The sequence below is a fragment of the Blennius ocellaris genome (assembly GCF_963422515.1).
Source record: "Blennius ocellaris genome assembly, chromosome: 15".
In the NCBI taxonomy this organism is placed as follows: Eukaryota; Metazoa; Chordata; class Actinopteri; order Blenniiformes; family Blenniidae; genus Blennius; species Blennius ocellaris.
This window is the reverse complement of record NC_137664.1, coordinates 21,318,484-21,335,708: the sequence shown is the minus strand read 5'-3', so window position 1 is coordinate 21,335,708 and position 17,225 is coordinate 21,318,484.

The following is a 17,225-nucleotide window of genomic DNA, read 5'->3' as shown; positions in this document are numbered from 1 at the left end:
GATTTGACTGCTTCTTGTTGACCTCCTGGAGTCACATGCCTGATAAAGGCCTCCAGACAGATCATTTTATTACTATTTCATGTAGATTTAAGTCCGTTTGAAACTGATTAACGTTGAAATATCTACAACCACCTTCTTCACACTGGAGGTGGCCGCAGTGAGCTGAAGTCAATCTGAAGTGACAGGAACTTGAGAGATCACAGCAGTCTTCACTGGCTTCCTGTTAAAGAATTTAAAACCCTTCCTTTAACCTATAAAGCTCTTAACAGCCAGGCTCCATCGTATCTTAAAGAGCTGTCAGTCTCATATCATCCAGAAGAACACTTAGTTCTGCTGACTGGAGGGTCCAAAGTTTTCTAAAAGTACAGTGGGAGGCAGAGCTTTCAGCTGTCAGGATCATCTCATGTACTGTATATCACTTGGGTTCAAGTATATATTAAAAAAAAAATTCAATAAATCAATATTAGTAGCTGTAATAAAATAATATAATATTATTCAGTTCATGCAGCAAATTTTACTTGAAAAGAAACCTTCAAATCTCATTTTTTTTTACATCTAGATGTAAGATTATATTGTAAAATAAAGGACTGAAAATAAGTAAACAACTTTTAAAACAAGCTAAATTATCTATCATGTCTCATAATAACATTTTACATAAATGTTTAGATATTTTGCAGTGTATTACAGTGCTTTGAGTGTTTGCTTGGAAGCTGGTGGCGTCTGGGTGCAGATTGTATGTTCATCCTCTGGACAGACTCAAAATTACGGGCATGATTGTTTCAGCACAAGATTCAGGGGGATGGTTTTCAGGGTTAACTGCTTAATCAAGATAACTAAGATCGAATATGGGTCGACCCTGATGGCAAGTTACTTCTCACTACTCCTGAAAAAACTACCTTTTCAACAAAGCTTTTTCTTAAATATCTATTATTGTTCCATATTAAGAATAGTACAAAAATATTTTATCACTTGAAGAACATCGTCAGAGTCCATCCATTTCTCTCTCTGGCCAACAGGAGGTGCTGATACTTTTATCTCTAGTCGCTTAGACCAGTGACGGTTTAATGTCAGACAATAATTTCACGGACCGGCCTTAAGGTATGGCGGATAAATACAACAAAATAAAATGATACGACCGACACAAAAATGGTGGTATTTTGTAAATATGATAATAAATGTAAATCTACTGTGTACTTTCTACTTACTTTTATGTTATTCTTCTGTCTCCTCACTTCCTCACTGGACCTTTTCCTCTTTGCAAAGAAACTTTCCAAAGACGACTGGTTTTACTCATTTTGTTGCTTGTGGGTTTAATATCAGCGCTAATATAGTTCAGACTCAGATAATAAATAGAACTGAAATAATGTACGTTATTTATTCTTTCTGTGCAGCCCGGTACCAAACTACCCGGTACCAGATTGGCTCCTCATGGGTTTCAGGATTGGGTTTAAGATTTTATTATCAGTTTATAAATGTCTTAATGGTCTTGGGCCTTCTTATCTTTCTGACCTGCTTTTACAATATGAGCCCTCGCGGCCCCTGAGGTCCTCTGGCTCCAGCCTGTTGAGGGTTCCTGGTGTCAGGACCAGGACCTATGGTGAGACCAGGTTCTGTCACTGTGGCCCACGTTTATGGAGCAGCCTGCCGGAGGACCTCAGGGCCACACAGACTACAGTGGCGTTATTTTTACTGACTTACTTTACTTTTTTCCAATATTTTAGCTTAATTTATCTTTAATTATTTGCTTATTTCACTTGCTTTTCATTTTTCTTATTTTTCTAATGTACCCAATGTTTTAGCTCAATTTATTTTATTTTCATTTATTGATTCATGTTATAAGCTCCTATTTATTTTACCCTGGTGTCTCCTCATGGGGACTTGAGCTTGGTCTGCCTGTGGGGGGCGCCATCCTGGGGTGCATTCTGGCCACTGTGGTGAAGCTCTGCACTGTGGTCCACCGGCTGTGGTGTGTGTGTGTGTGTGTGTGTGTGTGTGTGTGTGTGTGTGTGTGTGTGTGTGTGTGTGTGTGTGTGTGTGTGTGTGTGTGTGTGTGTGTGTGTGTGTGTGTGTGTGTGTGTGTGTGTGTGTGTTCATTGGAGTGGAACCCCGTGCAACACAGCCAGCAGCGTTGTGATTATGCTACTGTAGAAGCGTAAATTGAATTGAATGCAGTCATGTAAACAAGATAAATAAAAGACGGTTATTGAATTTGTATCATTAAAGGAGGAGGTATGAACCTGTTTAACTGGGGCTCAGACTCAATGTCTTTGTAATTTGTTCTCAGTTAAAGTGAACTGGATGTGGGATTAGAGCCACGAAGGTCAACTGCAGGAGGTTTTTCCTCTTTTTCAGGATACAATAGGAGCACATCTGGAGCTCTGAAATGTAAACAGCGACCAAATCAAAAATAAATAACATGCATTTAAGAAGCTACAAACATTTACAGACAGACGTTTATCTGTAAACAAATATCTTACACAAGATTTAGAAGGAAACACATTCAGATGGTCGTTGATGGATTTGTTACAGCAAAAAAAAGTACTTGTTTATGAATTATATTTATGTTTGAATAAACCTACATATTTAGTGACCACACACACACACACACACACACACACACTCACACACGTACACGTACGTGTATATTTGCACGTGTATAATGAATTATTTAACCGCTCACCCTCTTCTTAAAGCCGCTCTCATGAATATTCATGTGTTAACCATGAATCCTGTTTCACTGTGTTTGAAGGCTCAGTCATACTGACAATGATCACAGATGCTCTGCATCTGTCCTCATCAGGTTTAGATAAATATTGTCTCTTTGAGGTTCATTAACTCTGTTCATTGTCTGCTCTGCACTCAGCAGTAGAAATAACCTGATTCGATAAAACCTGTACAAAGAAATAAACATTTTTTACTTTCAACTTATGTTCTCAACGTATGTATTCTACTGCTGTTGTACGGACACTATTACATTCCTGCTTGACTTTCCTGTGTTTTTCCCACACAGAGGCTAATAATATAAACTCATCTAAAATGTTATGAGTTATTCATTGATAATTATGTTGAATTCAGGTTAGCCAACGATCATTCCCATTATTCAGGCAATTTCCAGTATGGAACACCTCAGAAGGTCAGTATTTATAAAGAAAAACAACATATAAAATGATCAGCATCCAGCTGAAGAAAAACAGTCAACAAACAACCATCAATAACTTTCATAACCAGTATGTAAAACAAAGAAATTCAAAAGGAAATAAGAAACTGCCAAAATGATCAGTCAATCATCTTGCCTTGTCTCCAGTCCATCCATCCATCCATCCATCCATCCATCCATCCATCCATCTGAGATCAGGGTAAACTGAGGCAAACAGAGACAAGCAATCATCTTTAGGTCACCAATGAACCAAACAAGCGTACCTGTACCAAACCACTGGAGGCAAAGGGAGAACATGCAACCTGGAGATGAAAGGCTACAGTTGAACTGCACCTGGGTCCTGAGACTAGTGAGGTTAGAGTCTAACCACTGCGCCACCATGCCACCTCAAAAACGCCTGCCACAGACACATACATGTCAGTAGGGATATGTGGGTTTGTTCCTGTGGTGGAGGAAGGGTCCCGGAGGAACTTGTTCTCTCTAAACATTCCACTTCAGCAAATGTGCCGCTCTGATGAAGAACACAGTCTCATATCCATGACCACACAGAACCTGCACATCACACTGGAGACACATTTGTCTGCAATTTGAAAGTAATAATCCTCCAGACCTGCAGGACTGTAGTGAAACAGACTCCTGGATTAAAGCAAAGCCTGCCAACATCTGACCAATTAGAGCTCTGGAACTGAAAGTTTCCACAACGGTTCCACACGTGGTGGTCAAACTTCATTACAGCAGCATGTGCTTCTATGAAGGGGTGCGCACTGATGACCTCGTCACATCAATGTCTGAAAAGAAGAGATGGCTTCATTTGCCAAACATCACTGACAATGTAGATGCATTGCTAGAATGTAATCACATTGTTTGAATCTCATTGAAATAGTGAAATCGCACAACTCTAAATGTGATTTCATCGCAAACGCCATCACACAATGGAGACAAGAGAAGCTTCCTGTGAACATGAGAGGGTCACACTGTGGTAGCGGCTGAATACTGAGCAAACAGCGCCACCCTGTGGCCCTGTGTAATTGGCTCCAAGTGATTCCAAACCTTTTTCTTGGTCTCTGTGCGTTAAGCCGACCAGATGAAGAAGGTCTCTCCAGAGCTCACGGTCTTGTGCCAGCTGCCCTTTGTTCTCCACAGCAACTCTCCCGTAGCGACGTGGAGCCACCGGGGGCGGGGTTTGCCTCGTGGTCGCCTCCAACATGTCAAACTGGAGAATGGCGCTCGTCGGATGGTCGGGAGGAAGGCGGAGGACGTGGCCGAGCCAGCTGGCATGTGCGGGTCTCAGCACTTGGTTGGAAACCCGCTGGGGCCACCTGATGTTCTCCGACATACTCGTACAGATACAAGTATGGCAGTGAAATGCAGCGACTGTCCACAGGTACCAAAACGAGGTCAACAGCTTTAAGCATTGACACTCCTTGTGACAGTACTACTTCAACTACTGGCTTGGGATTTAAAAGAGCGCATACTTCCATTTCAAATAACTTTACATTTTCTTCAATCAGTGCCTGCTAAATGAAAGTTTTTGGTGTTTCTTCCAATTCAAACTCACTAGATATTTATTTTACACTCGAGCAATTTTTTTTCTTCCATTTTCTACGACATAATCTCTGGGGGACCAGTGGAATCTGTAAAAACAAGCCACCAAGGCAACAATATGCTGCACAACATTTTTTTTTTTCCTGGGAATTGTTGCAAAATTTGAAAATAATTGATAATATGCTGATATCTGACATGTGTTGAGGGTCTGTTGTCCTGCCAAAACCGTAAACAAACTTTTTCTTTGAACCCACTGTATGTATGAAAATATATTCTTCACTGTATTCTTAAAATTCCTCCCTGGCGAACAATTGGAAGCAGCAAGACAGGCAGAAAAATAACACAACCTTCATATGCTGCGCCTCACACTAGGAAAGAGACAAGTGGGACGAGGCCTGCTGGGCCTCTACTGGTTCTAGAGGTCTTTATACCAGTTGAAGTGAATTTGTGGACGGACAACCCTCTTTCACAATAAAATGGCTTCAAGCCCAGTGGTCACTCCTGAGTGTTGTTGTGTCGGTGGAGGGGCTCCATCATTATTAGACTGTTCACTGATGCTTTCATATGGCGAAACCACAACTTTTGTTGCCTTTGACTTTGGCTTCCTCTGACAACCCTGTGGACAGTGGAGACACCGGGACTTCAACAATTGTCGCATTGTTTTCCACTCAGCAGCCTTTTATCTTGAAAATAAGCCAATAATTAAAATAGTGGGATCCACTGGGGATTGCAGCTCATGTTTACTCCACTTGACACACAAACTACAATAATACAAAATACAAAAAAGTGTTTTTTTGTTTTTTGTTTTTTTAAAATAAAAAACCAAATCCTTGAGGTTGGGGTCGGGGAGGAGATGGTTTCCTGCAGGGGAACACAAAGCGAGAGATGATCAATGACCTGAACACAAAGAAGACTTTTATTAATGAGTGTGTCTGAATTCATTCAGCAGCCACTATTGTGTCTATTCTCCTCAATATTCTCATGATATGGCAACAGATTCTCACCTCCTCATCTTGAGACGCGTCTCCAGTGGGTCTGTGGCCTCCCACTCTGTGGCGGGAATCTGTCATCACTCACCACTCACACTTTCGTCTTTTAAAGCAGGAGTAAAATATCATCCTGCTGCCTCCACGACCCCGCCCTGGATAAGCGGAAGAAAATGGATGGATGGATGGATGCATGGATGGATAGATAAAATATTATCGTTGTCATGATCCTGCTCTCACTCACTCCTCCCTTCCTGAGAGTTTTCACTCCTCCTCTCCTGTGTTCCCCTTAGCTCTGCTCCTGTGCTCTCCTGCTTTCTCCTCCTGGGGTCCGTTTCACGAAGCAGGTTTAAGAAGCCATGGGCTTAACACCGAGCTCTGAGTTGAGTTACACTGAGACAGAAAACGCGGAGTTTTCGGTTTCACGACGCCGGATTTTGATCAGTTTGATGAACTCGGAGTAGTTTCACCTGGAGTCAAGCGCGTGCACCACGACTCTAAAAAGACCGCATCAATGGAGCCTCGATTCAACGAGTCACCATGACAACTGAGACGTGGAGGGCAGAGTTTTTGACGCCAGTGGAGCAGGAAGTATTGATCCCATCATATGGCGAATATGAACATATTAAAAAAAAAAAATGCAACAGCGCAGCGGCTGCTAAAGAGAGGGAGGCGGCGTGGAAGAAGATTGCTGCTCAAGTGAATCCGTAAGTTCAAACGTCTTTGTCATCGCAACATTATTGCAAGGGAATACTGCTTGATGGTAGCTTATTAATTTATTTCTTTTGGGTGCAATTCCGCGGGGGAGAAGCGCTCTTGGCAGCAGCTGAAAGTGAAATATAAAAACATTGTCCAATCGGGTAAGACCGCTGCCAATTTAATTGTTAATCAATACATTTCTTAACGTAATTTCGATCATGTGTGACATTGTACAGTAAATATCAAGTGGCCATTTGACTGTGCAGGTGTTTTATTCCCAACATAATGCTGTTTTCAAACACATAAATGTCTTCTCACCCATATCATGTGCTGTCAAATAATTAAGGCTAAACTAAGACAGACTTTACTCAGCCAACAGAAAGAAGGCAGATGCCTGTAAAACGGGTGGTGGCCCAGCACCTCCACCTTTAATAGAGGCAGAGGAGCCCTAAGCCAGAATGTTGGGAGGCCAGTGGCTGAGGGAATCCCTGGAGGAGCTCCTCTTCAGAGCTCAGCCCTCAAGATACCACTTCCTTCATAATATATAATATGCCGAGGCCTATATATCTCTTTAAGCCTCCTTTTGTTCATCTTTATTTCCCCATCATGTCTTTTTTTTGTCACCCAACAGATTGGGATGGTGCTCTCTGCCTGCTGGACCCCCTCATGCCACAACAGACCTTGTAAGTAGGCAACACTCCAAAGATCTTGCAAAATGGTAGTTTAAATATACTGAAACATATTCATCTAGGATGAAGAGTACAGGAAACCCTGTCTGCTGCCTTTACAGAGGAGGATCCACAAAGGCCTGTAGAGGTATGATAGTTCTCATCCCGTTTACATTTCTGAAACATTGTGGTGGAATAAAGAGTGATATTTTGTCTTCACTGAAGTATTGACACATTATCATCCTTTTTAACAGGGCCTGGCTGGGCAGCAGCAGGAGGGTCCCTCAACATCCACTGCAAGGACTGACAGCGAGACAGATGTTCAGTAAACACCAGAGGTTCATTCTGTGGAATTCATGTCCAACTGTAATAATTGAATGTCCTCCTTGTGTCCTCCCAGTTATCTGTAAAACAGATCTATAGACTCCACCTGCTCCAGAAGATGGAAAAAACTGGAGCACAAGTTAAGGGTGGGTGTACAGTCCCAGGTGAATTATGCTAACTACTAACTACATTAACTAAACTAGCGCTTGTATTTGTAGGAAATAAAAAAGACCAAATGAATTGTGCATCATGTCTTTATTTGGTGGTGGTGGTGGTGATCAGACCCCGAAGTGATGATGGCATATGGTGTCTCTGACAGCTCTGCCATTTGCGAGGAAACGCAGCACAACGCACAATATCTGCTATGACGTCAGGGCAAGGCTCAGCTGGTGATGTTGCTAATGTACAGAGCGATTAAACTGTGGATGTACATAATGGTCTCGGCAGTAAAACGGTACCGCTCAAAAAGGAAGGTGTCTGGAAATGCCAGTACATCTATGCGCGGTCTGATGATGCGAATATTATCTGCGAATATTAAATTCTCGGCGAAGTAATGCTGCGCCTTCATCAATCGGATCATTATCAAAAGCACATTCCATATTGAGGGAATAAAGTTGACGTCTAATTTGCCTCGGGAATAAGGCACTGCAGAACTGTTTCACCAAAACTCCCCCGCTGAATGAGGAAATGAAATAACGTGTCCGTCTGAAAGGGGGCGGAACCAGAGCAAAACTCCGTGTTCACTGACAAAAACCTGCTCCCGACCAGGTTAGTTCTAGAGCGTCTGTTGCCCCGGTAACTGACCGGGAGTTGACGTTACACCGCTTCGTGAAACAGGCTTGAGTTACCCCGCTTCCTCCGGTTTGAGTTACCTCCCTTTGTGAAACGGAAAATCCCGCATTTCCCTCAACTCGGTGTTCAATTACCTGGGGTAATCCTTAAACCTGCTTCGTGAAACGGACCCCTGGTCACAGTTGTTTGTTATTGTCATTAGTGTGTGTATTTAGTTCCCCACTCTTGTAGCTCCAGTTGCCAGTTCATCTGCGTTCTCACACCATTCGTACCCGCCATTTTTTCCTCGTGTTGCCTTTGTGTTTTTCGACCTTCTGCCTGCCCGACTTTGCCTCCTGGATTTCCTCCTCAATCGCCTGTACTGGTTTTGACCTTGGACTGCCTGACTTCACTTTTGCTGTGGTTTTTATAATAAACACTTTTGAACTGAGCTTCTTGTCTGCCATGTAATTGAGTTACACTAACCCTGACAATTGTCTTCCCACAAAACAACCATCCATCCATCCATCCATCCATTTTCTGCCAGTTATCCGGGGCCGGGTCGCGGAGGCAGCAGTCTGAGCAGAGTTGCCCAGACTTCCCTCACCCCAGACACTTCCTCCAGCTCCTCCGGTGGCATCCCAAGGCGTTCCCAGGCCAGCCGAGAGACATAGTCCCTCCAGCGTGTCCTAGGTCTGCCCCGAGGCCTCCTACCGGAGGGACATGCCCGGAACACCTCCCTAGGGAGGCGTCCGGGGGGCATCCGAAATAGATGCCCGAGCCACCTCAGCTGGCTCCTCTCAATGTGGAGGAGCAGCGGCTCTACTCTGAGCTCCTCCCTGGTGACTGAGCTCCTCACCCTATCTCTAAGGGTACGCCCAGCCACCCTACGGAGGAAGCTCATTTCAGCTGCTTGTATCCGGGATCTCGTTCTTTCGGTCATGACCCATAGTTCACCCCATAGGTGAGGGTAGGAACGAAGATCGACCGGTTACTCGAGAGCATTTTGGCTCAGCTCCTTCTTCACCACAACAGCCTGTCGATCTCACGCTCCATCTTTCCCCCACTCATGAACAAGACCCCAAGATACTTGAACTCCTCCACCTGTAACAAGGGCACTCCACCGACCTGGAGGGGGCAAGACACCTTTTTCTGGTCGAGAACCATGGCCTCGGATTTAGAGGTGCTGATCCTCATCCCGGCTGCTTCACACTCGGCTGCGAACCGTGTCAGTGCACGCTGGAGATCCAGGCTTGATGGGGCCAACAGAACCACATCATCTGCAAATAACAGAGATGAGATCCTGTGGTCCCCAAACCAGACCCCCCTCCGGGCCCCGGCTGTACCCAGAGATTCTGTCCATGTATGTAATGAACAGAATCGGTGATAAAGGACACCCCTGCCGGAGGCCAACGTGCACTGGGAACAGGTCCGACTTACTGCCGGCAATGCGAACCAGACTCCTGCTCCGGGAATACAAAGACCGAACAGCCCTCAACAAAGGGCCCCGGACTCCATACTCCCGGAGCACCCCCCACGGGGGCTTCGTAACAACCTCGGTGACTTCGGCTTGGGTAATGGACGAGTCCACCTCTGAGAACCTAGCCTCTGCTTCCTCAACGGAAGACGTGGTGGTGGGATTGAGGAGGTCCTCGAAGTATTCCTTCCACCGCCCGACAACATCCCCAGTTGAGGTCAACAGCTCCCCACATCCACTGTAAACAGTGTTGGTGGAGAACTGCTTCCCCCGCCTAAGGCGCCGGACGGTTTGCCATAATTTCCTCGGGGCCGACCGAAAGTCCTCCTACCTGGCCTCTCCGAACTCCTCCCAGACCCGAGTTTTTGCCTCCACCACAGCCCGGGCTGCGGCTCACTTGGCCTGCCAGTACCTGTCGACTGCCTCGGGAGTCCTATGAGCTAACAGTGCCCGATAGGACTCCTTCTTCAGCTTGACGGCATCCCTTTCTTCCGGTTTCCACCACCGGGTTCGGGGATTGCCGCCACAACAGGCGCCAGAGACCCTGCGGCCACAGCTCTGAGCAGCAGCTTCGACAATGGAAGTGGAGAACATGGTCCACTCGGACTCAATGTCTCCAGCCTCCTTCAGGATCTGTGAGAAGCTCTCCCGGAGGGGGGAGTTGAAAACTGCGCGGACGGAGGGCTCGGCCAGATGTTCCCAGCAGACCCTCACAACACGTTTGGGCCTGCCGAGTCTATCCGGCCTCCTCCTGGTCCAGCGCATCCAACTCACCACCAGGTGGTGATCAGTTGACAGCTCTGCCCCTCTCTTTACCCGAGTGTCCAAGACACGTGGCCGGAGATCAGATGACACGACCACAAAGTCTCACTGACCTCCAGCCTAGGGTGTCCTGGTGCCACGTGCACAGTAAAATGATTTACTGTTCCTCTTTTCCTCTTTTCTTTTTTTTACCTCTTCATTTTTATCTCTGAAGTAGTTCTCACAACTTGTAGATCCAATTGAATGATCCTCCAACGGGACATGAGTGAAACTTTGAGGTTGTGATGAGCCTTTCCATTCACAGTCTGAGGACTGAACAATCAGTCTGATAACACAGTCAGAGCAGACACAGGATCTCTGCAGTTCGCTGAACAAACCGTTATCTGGAGATGGAGGCTGGTGACGCGTGTTTGATGCACCTTTTTTGGCATTGAGTAAAGTTTGTTGTCTGGGCGATGCCTGCAGTATAAAAGAGACGGCCGAGCTGAGGAGGAAGCACCTGTCCTGCAGCTTTACACCTGCTTTACTTGTTTTGGTTTTCCCCCCTTTTTTTTTTTTTTTTTTTTTATTAAAACATTTCTTTTATATATAACACAGTCATCATTCCTAGGTGCTTTTAACAGAGAAAATAGAAAAGCCCAACATATCCACATGAGCAAGCAGTTTTATTTGCGACTGTGGAAAGGAAAAACTCCCTCTAACAGGAAGAAACCTTTGCAGAAACCAGACTCAGAGGTGGCGGCATTCTGCTGACCGGTTGGGGTGAAAGGATGGAGGAGAGGAGAGGAGAGGAGAGGGAAGACAGAGAGATAGATTGAGAGGATAGAGGAGAGGAGAGGAGAAGAAAGACAGAGATAGATTGGGTGGGGTAACACATACAATACCCTTGTTAGTGCTGCATATATTTTTTTAATGAAATCACACTGATCCAAATATTTTCCAATTGTTATTAGATTAAACCAGCCTGAGCAGCTCTATACAGACAGTAACATGATTTTCTAGATTAAACCAGCCTGAGCAGTTCTATTAAGACAGTAACGTGATTTTCTAGCAAGAGTATAAATTAGCAGGTAGGCAAAAACAAGAAAAACAAAAAGCAACAACAACAATGAAAACAAAAGCAAAAACAAAATGACACAAAACAAAAACATAAATTTGATGAAAGAACAATAGTAGAAAACAAGAAAAATCAGCAGCAAATCTCATCGATGGGGAGTGGAAGTGTGTGTGGGTGTGTGGTTTTTCCACTGTGTGTGGTTGGAACTGTTGTGTGGGGCCCGCAGTACCACCCCGGGGCCCAAGGCCACCAGGGTAGGATGCCACCACTCTGGCACCCGGCAGTCCCCCAGACTCAGGGAGGCCACGACAAACCACTTCGGAAAGCCAAGGCCCAACCCAGAAGGCACCAGACAGAGAGTGCAGAGAGGAACCCCCACCAGGCAAGAGGGGCCCACAAGAGAAGGATAAAGGGCGCAGAGCCCAAGGCCCCACCCAAGCCGCTAAGCCATGACCGGTCTGAGCAGGGCCCTCAGGCCACGCGGGTAGGGAGCTCCCCCAATCCCGGAAGCGAAGCTCGTCACAATTTTACATTAGTTTCTAGATGTTTGGTTACTTTATTGTGTGTAAATTCAATGGGCTGGTGTACAGATCTTTATTGATACTCTCTGCCTCTGATAAAGACCATCAGCCTGCTCACCAACATACAATAGCAGGAAAAATGAAAGGTTTACTATTCTGAGAAATAAACATGTTTACTGTGGGAGCTGAGGAGTTTGTATGCTGGCGACTTCAGACAGTTTCTGCTCCTGACCAGCGTCCAGGACTGAGTATAAAGACTTTTTTCTCTTGGTACGATTTAAAGAAATGGTGGGACTTATTCTCACAGGGGTTGGGTGTACGTGTCAGTGTTCACAGTGAGCAGCAGTGTTTATGCTGAAAGTGAAAGAGAAAGATTCGTAGTATTTGACAAACTGTGCAGGAATCCAGCACAAAGAACCAGCTGCGATCAGGCACAGAGATAAAATCAATGTCTGAGGTTATTGTATCAAGGATGTTTAAGACTCTTCTCAACCTGCTGAACTGAGCTTCACTCACGATTCAACGTAAGACACAACTCAAGCTCGTGTTACATTTGATGCTCAATGCAGCATTCTTCTTCTTCTGCAGGGGTGTGCCTGTCTCAACGGGAGTCCAACTACAACACTGATGCCACGAACCACAACAGCGACGGCAGCACAGACTATGGAATCTTCCAGATCAACAGCCGTTACTGGTGCAATGACGGCGGCCCTTCTTCAGCCAACGGCTGCAACATCCATTGCAATGGTCAGTAAACAATCACCAAACGTCCACCATTTTCACCTGCTCTATGACCCCATGTCGTCTCAGTTTAATGGGCCATTTAGACTGAACGTGACTCCGCCTCTGAGCAGCGTGACAACTTCTTCCCAAGTTTAAAAAGTACACTAAATTTTAGTCCTTTATTTTACAGTATCGCCTTCAATCTAGATTTTATTTACTTAAACTTACTTGTTTTTTTTTTATAAACCCAGCAAATCACCACTTTACTCAACACACAAAACTTTGAAATGTACAAATCTGATTTGGACTATTTTTGAGGACCTCAGAGCCATGGAAACATGAGGCAGGAGGAAAGTGAGCACAGGGACACCTCAGGGCTATGTTCACAGCCCACATTCTCTTCAGGTACGACTGTGTCCTCTCAGTCCGGCAGCATCAGACAGTCTTGGTGTCAGAGCAAGAAGAGACTTCAGATCCACTGTACACTGGTCACACTTGGGTGGGTTACAAATTAAAATGCATCTTTAAAAAAAACCCTCAGCCAACAATCGTCTGTTGCCATGGATGAGGTGGTTAACCAGTTGATCTTCTCTGCATGATAACCTTCCAGGTATTCTGAGAGCCACTTTAAGTTCTGAGTTCATATAGTCTTATAGTCACCGCCCCTGTGAAGGAAACAAGAAGCTAAGTTACATTTAGGCATTCCTGGATTTATAAAATGGACCAGCTTTCTCAAGAGCAACTCTCCACCTAAGTGTATTTTGGAGAGGACGGTGAGAGATGGGAGACAATGTCGTGAGATAGAACCAGTAGATGGCAGTAATGGAATTTGATGGGTGCAAACTGCAGTTAAACCCAAAAGAAGAAGAAGAAGAAGAAGAAGAAGAAGAAGAAGAAGAAGAAGAAGAAGAAGAAGAAGAAGAAGAAGAAGTGAATTTTGAATTAAATAAAAGCTTCAGGGATCGGTTTCTGTCTGTATGGACAGTGTCAAAGTCTCCAGTGGACACCTGTGTCTCAGGTCACAGAGTTATCATCCAATCACACACCTGCATCACCATGTTCCAGAGTCACTGAGCAACACATCCATGTTTGAGCTTGAATCTCCTGCTGCGTCCTCGTAAAGTGTCTGTGTCTTACCTGTTACCCTTCTCATTTTATTTTGATAAGCGCCTGTCTCGTCTCATCCCTGTCTGCCCTCCCTCTGAGTGCATGATTCTGTTAATGTGCTTCACCATGTGTCTTCCACAGTGGAGTCAAACCCCCTTCTGTCATGTGTCCATTGCCAGATCGTCTTCATACCTTGTGTCAAGGAATCCTTGGTCTTTCCTAGTGTTCCTTGTGTTCATTCATGTTTGGACCTCTGCTAGAGTTTGGATTATACAGTAAAACTCTTTGGATTCTCCCTCTGGAAACCCCCACCTGGCTTGGACTTCACAATAAACCCTTTAAACGTATCTTTATGTGAGTCTGGCTTTGGATTCGCCACAGATCCAAAGCAGAACATTTACACTGTACTCTTTGGTAACACTGCCAACTAGTGGTCTGGCGTGCAAACTAGAGCATACCTCCTGTTCCTGTGTGTTGGAAACCATTATCAAGCTGTTTCCAGCAGATTGTCCTCCTGTGAACGGGTTCAGTGATGTTTACACTGTGAAACTCAATTTTTAACAAAGCCTGAACCGTGTTAGTTTCTGCTCTTTATCTGCTTTTACACCTGAGTGTGAAAACACCCTGTTGTGGCTAATACATATGACATGCTCACTATTAGTCCAAACAGCCAATCAGAGCTAAAAGGACCCCATCAAGTGGAGCTAACACTTGATAATCAGAACTAATTACATTAATAAACTTCCTATCTGGTTCAGAGAAACTTCCATCCGATCCGGTGCTTCTGTAAGATCAGGTTCTCGTTCTTTTCAGTCCAGCAGGATTGGAGAAGGTCACATTTCCCTATTTTACTGCCGCTGGTTTTATTGTGGCGAAAGTAAGAATCCATGTTCGTGTGTGTGTGTTTGTGTAACATTGAAGTGAAGGGTAAAATAGGCGTGATTGTTTGTCTGCTGGCACGCGAGCTGCTTCCTTCTGTTTTATGCAAATTGTCTTGCCGTGCTGTTGTCTCTCTGCCGCGGTCCTACATATTATGGATGGGGTCTAATTATCCTCTGGTCCGCTCGGTTTGGATTTGGCCACGCTTGTAAGGTCCCTCAGATGCTTCCTGTTGTCTTTTCAAGAGTATGCACGGAGTATATTGGGTACATTTTCGAAATTTTGGAGCCACACTGTGTAAACAGATTGGGCTGGATTCATCCTGATAATCCCCTGCGCACCTTGCAAGCTTTGTGCACTTTAAATTGATCTCCCAGCTCAATATTACAGTACGGTAGCTCCCTCTGCCGCTCAAAAAGATCCCTCGTTTGAGACGGTAACTAGTTTTCATTGAATGCATGTGCTTATCAGTTTCTATCTCGCCATTTCACTGAACACGGAGAGTAATGCAATCCTCCATCGTACATGCAAGTGTATAGATACCGGCTTTGGCTGAATGAGGGCAACTCTGTGCAGGCAGGCTTCAACATGTGACGGCTGATACAACGGCACGTGAAGGGTTTCTGAGGGACATGGTCAAGCTCGAACATTTCAGTGAGGTTTGATCACAATCAACCGAAGCGTCGGCACCAGCAGCAGCTTCGTGTTTCCAGTTTAACCTCAAGTCCTGGTCTTCTGATGCTGAGCACGGAGGAGCTGCTGGTACACCAGGGAGGGGGAGAGAGAGAGAGAGAGAGAGAGAGAGAGAGAGAGAGAGCATCTGGCACTGACGCAGGAATTTAAATGTGTGGTTGCAGTGATCAGAAACTGGCATCATTGAGCCATTAGCAGATGCAAATGAGGGCAGAGCTGGCAGGCTGGTTTGTCTCATTCTGACACACACACACACACACACACACACACACACACACACACACACACACACACACACACACACACAATCACACACACCATGCACATACAATCGCACATACAAGTCCAACATCTGGACTGAGAGCAATTTGCGCTAAATGCCTGACAGAACAAACTACATGCTGATTGAACTCCTCGAGCTTTAGCAGTAGTTAAAAATAATACTTTGGCTTTATGAGCGTGTCAGAGAGGCCACACCATCATTAAAACTGAAAACCTTCATCTTGTCCTCAGAAAGAAGGAGTGAGAAACTTCTTGACATTGCTCCGCTAAAGCGTGACTTTTAACGACACACATGAGAGTTGAGGTTGAGCGTCGGAGGAGAAGATGGATTCACAATCTGTCTCTCACTGGCGGTATTGAAACAGTCTCATCAACACTCAAGCACTGAGAGATTTAGAATGACAGGGCAGACTTTTGGTGTAACGGTCGCAAGAAGAAACAAGGGAAATTAAGTGTTTGGGTGTCATGGTGGATGAAAAGCTGAACTGGAAATAAACTAACACAAACAACACAAATAAACTATACGAAAGTAAAATGATGAAAACCAATCACTGTGCTAGACAAAGTGAAGGATTTGTTGGATGGCAAAGTACCGTGTGTGTTAAACAATCCTCAGCTTGTTCCATATCTGACATACTGGGTTGAGGTTTGGGGAAATACCTACAAAACAAACATCCAGTCACGTTTCATATTTACAGAAAAGAGCCACAAGAATATTCAGTTAAATAAAACACATAGATCCAACAAACCAGATAAAATGTTTGCTCTAACATTTCATGACACAGGAGATTATAGCATTCTACAGAATATTTATAAAGCTCCTAATGACATTTTACCCATCTGTGTTCAGAAAGGGAAAGTAACTAGAACTTAAAAGGAACATAAATCTCCAACAAAACAAACAAACAAACAAATATATAATGGGACCTAAGTGAAGCAGTATAGTATTTTGGAAAAAGGGGTTCAGTTATGGAACAATCTAGACGAGAACTCAAAAGAGCCTAAAACACACAAGAATTTAAATGAAGATTTTAAAAAGTAATTAAAACCATTTTTTTTACTGAAATAAAAAGAAATGATGTTGGAGAATAAAAGTGGGGGTTTTTTTGTGTGAGAAATGAAACTCTGACATAAGCGAGTGGCTATTGACGCCTTTCACTCTCTTTGTTTGATGTTTGCTTATAATCTTCAATGGAAAGGATTTTGTGAGATAAAGTGGCAGAGTATACAAGTTCATCTGCTTTCTTCTGCACTGCTTGTTCCTGTACAGGGTTGTGGGGTATTGTATAGAATGATTTAATTAAAAAAATGTTGTTATTGTTTTCATTTTTACAATGAATGAAACACCAAACTAAACTAAACTAAACTAAGCTAAACTAAACTAAGCTAAACTAAACTAGTACCAGACCGCCACGTCTTCTTCTCTCTGATAGCGGCGTGGCGTCGGCGTGGTCAGACACAGACACATCCTGTTCTCAGTCCATCTCACTAGAGGGACTTTTACACTGGAAGAAATTTACAACTCAGGCTGATTTGTGGAAATACACTTTGAATACAATGTGGTTCGACCTCTG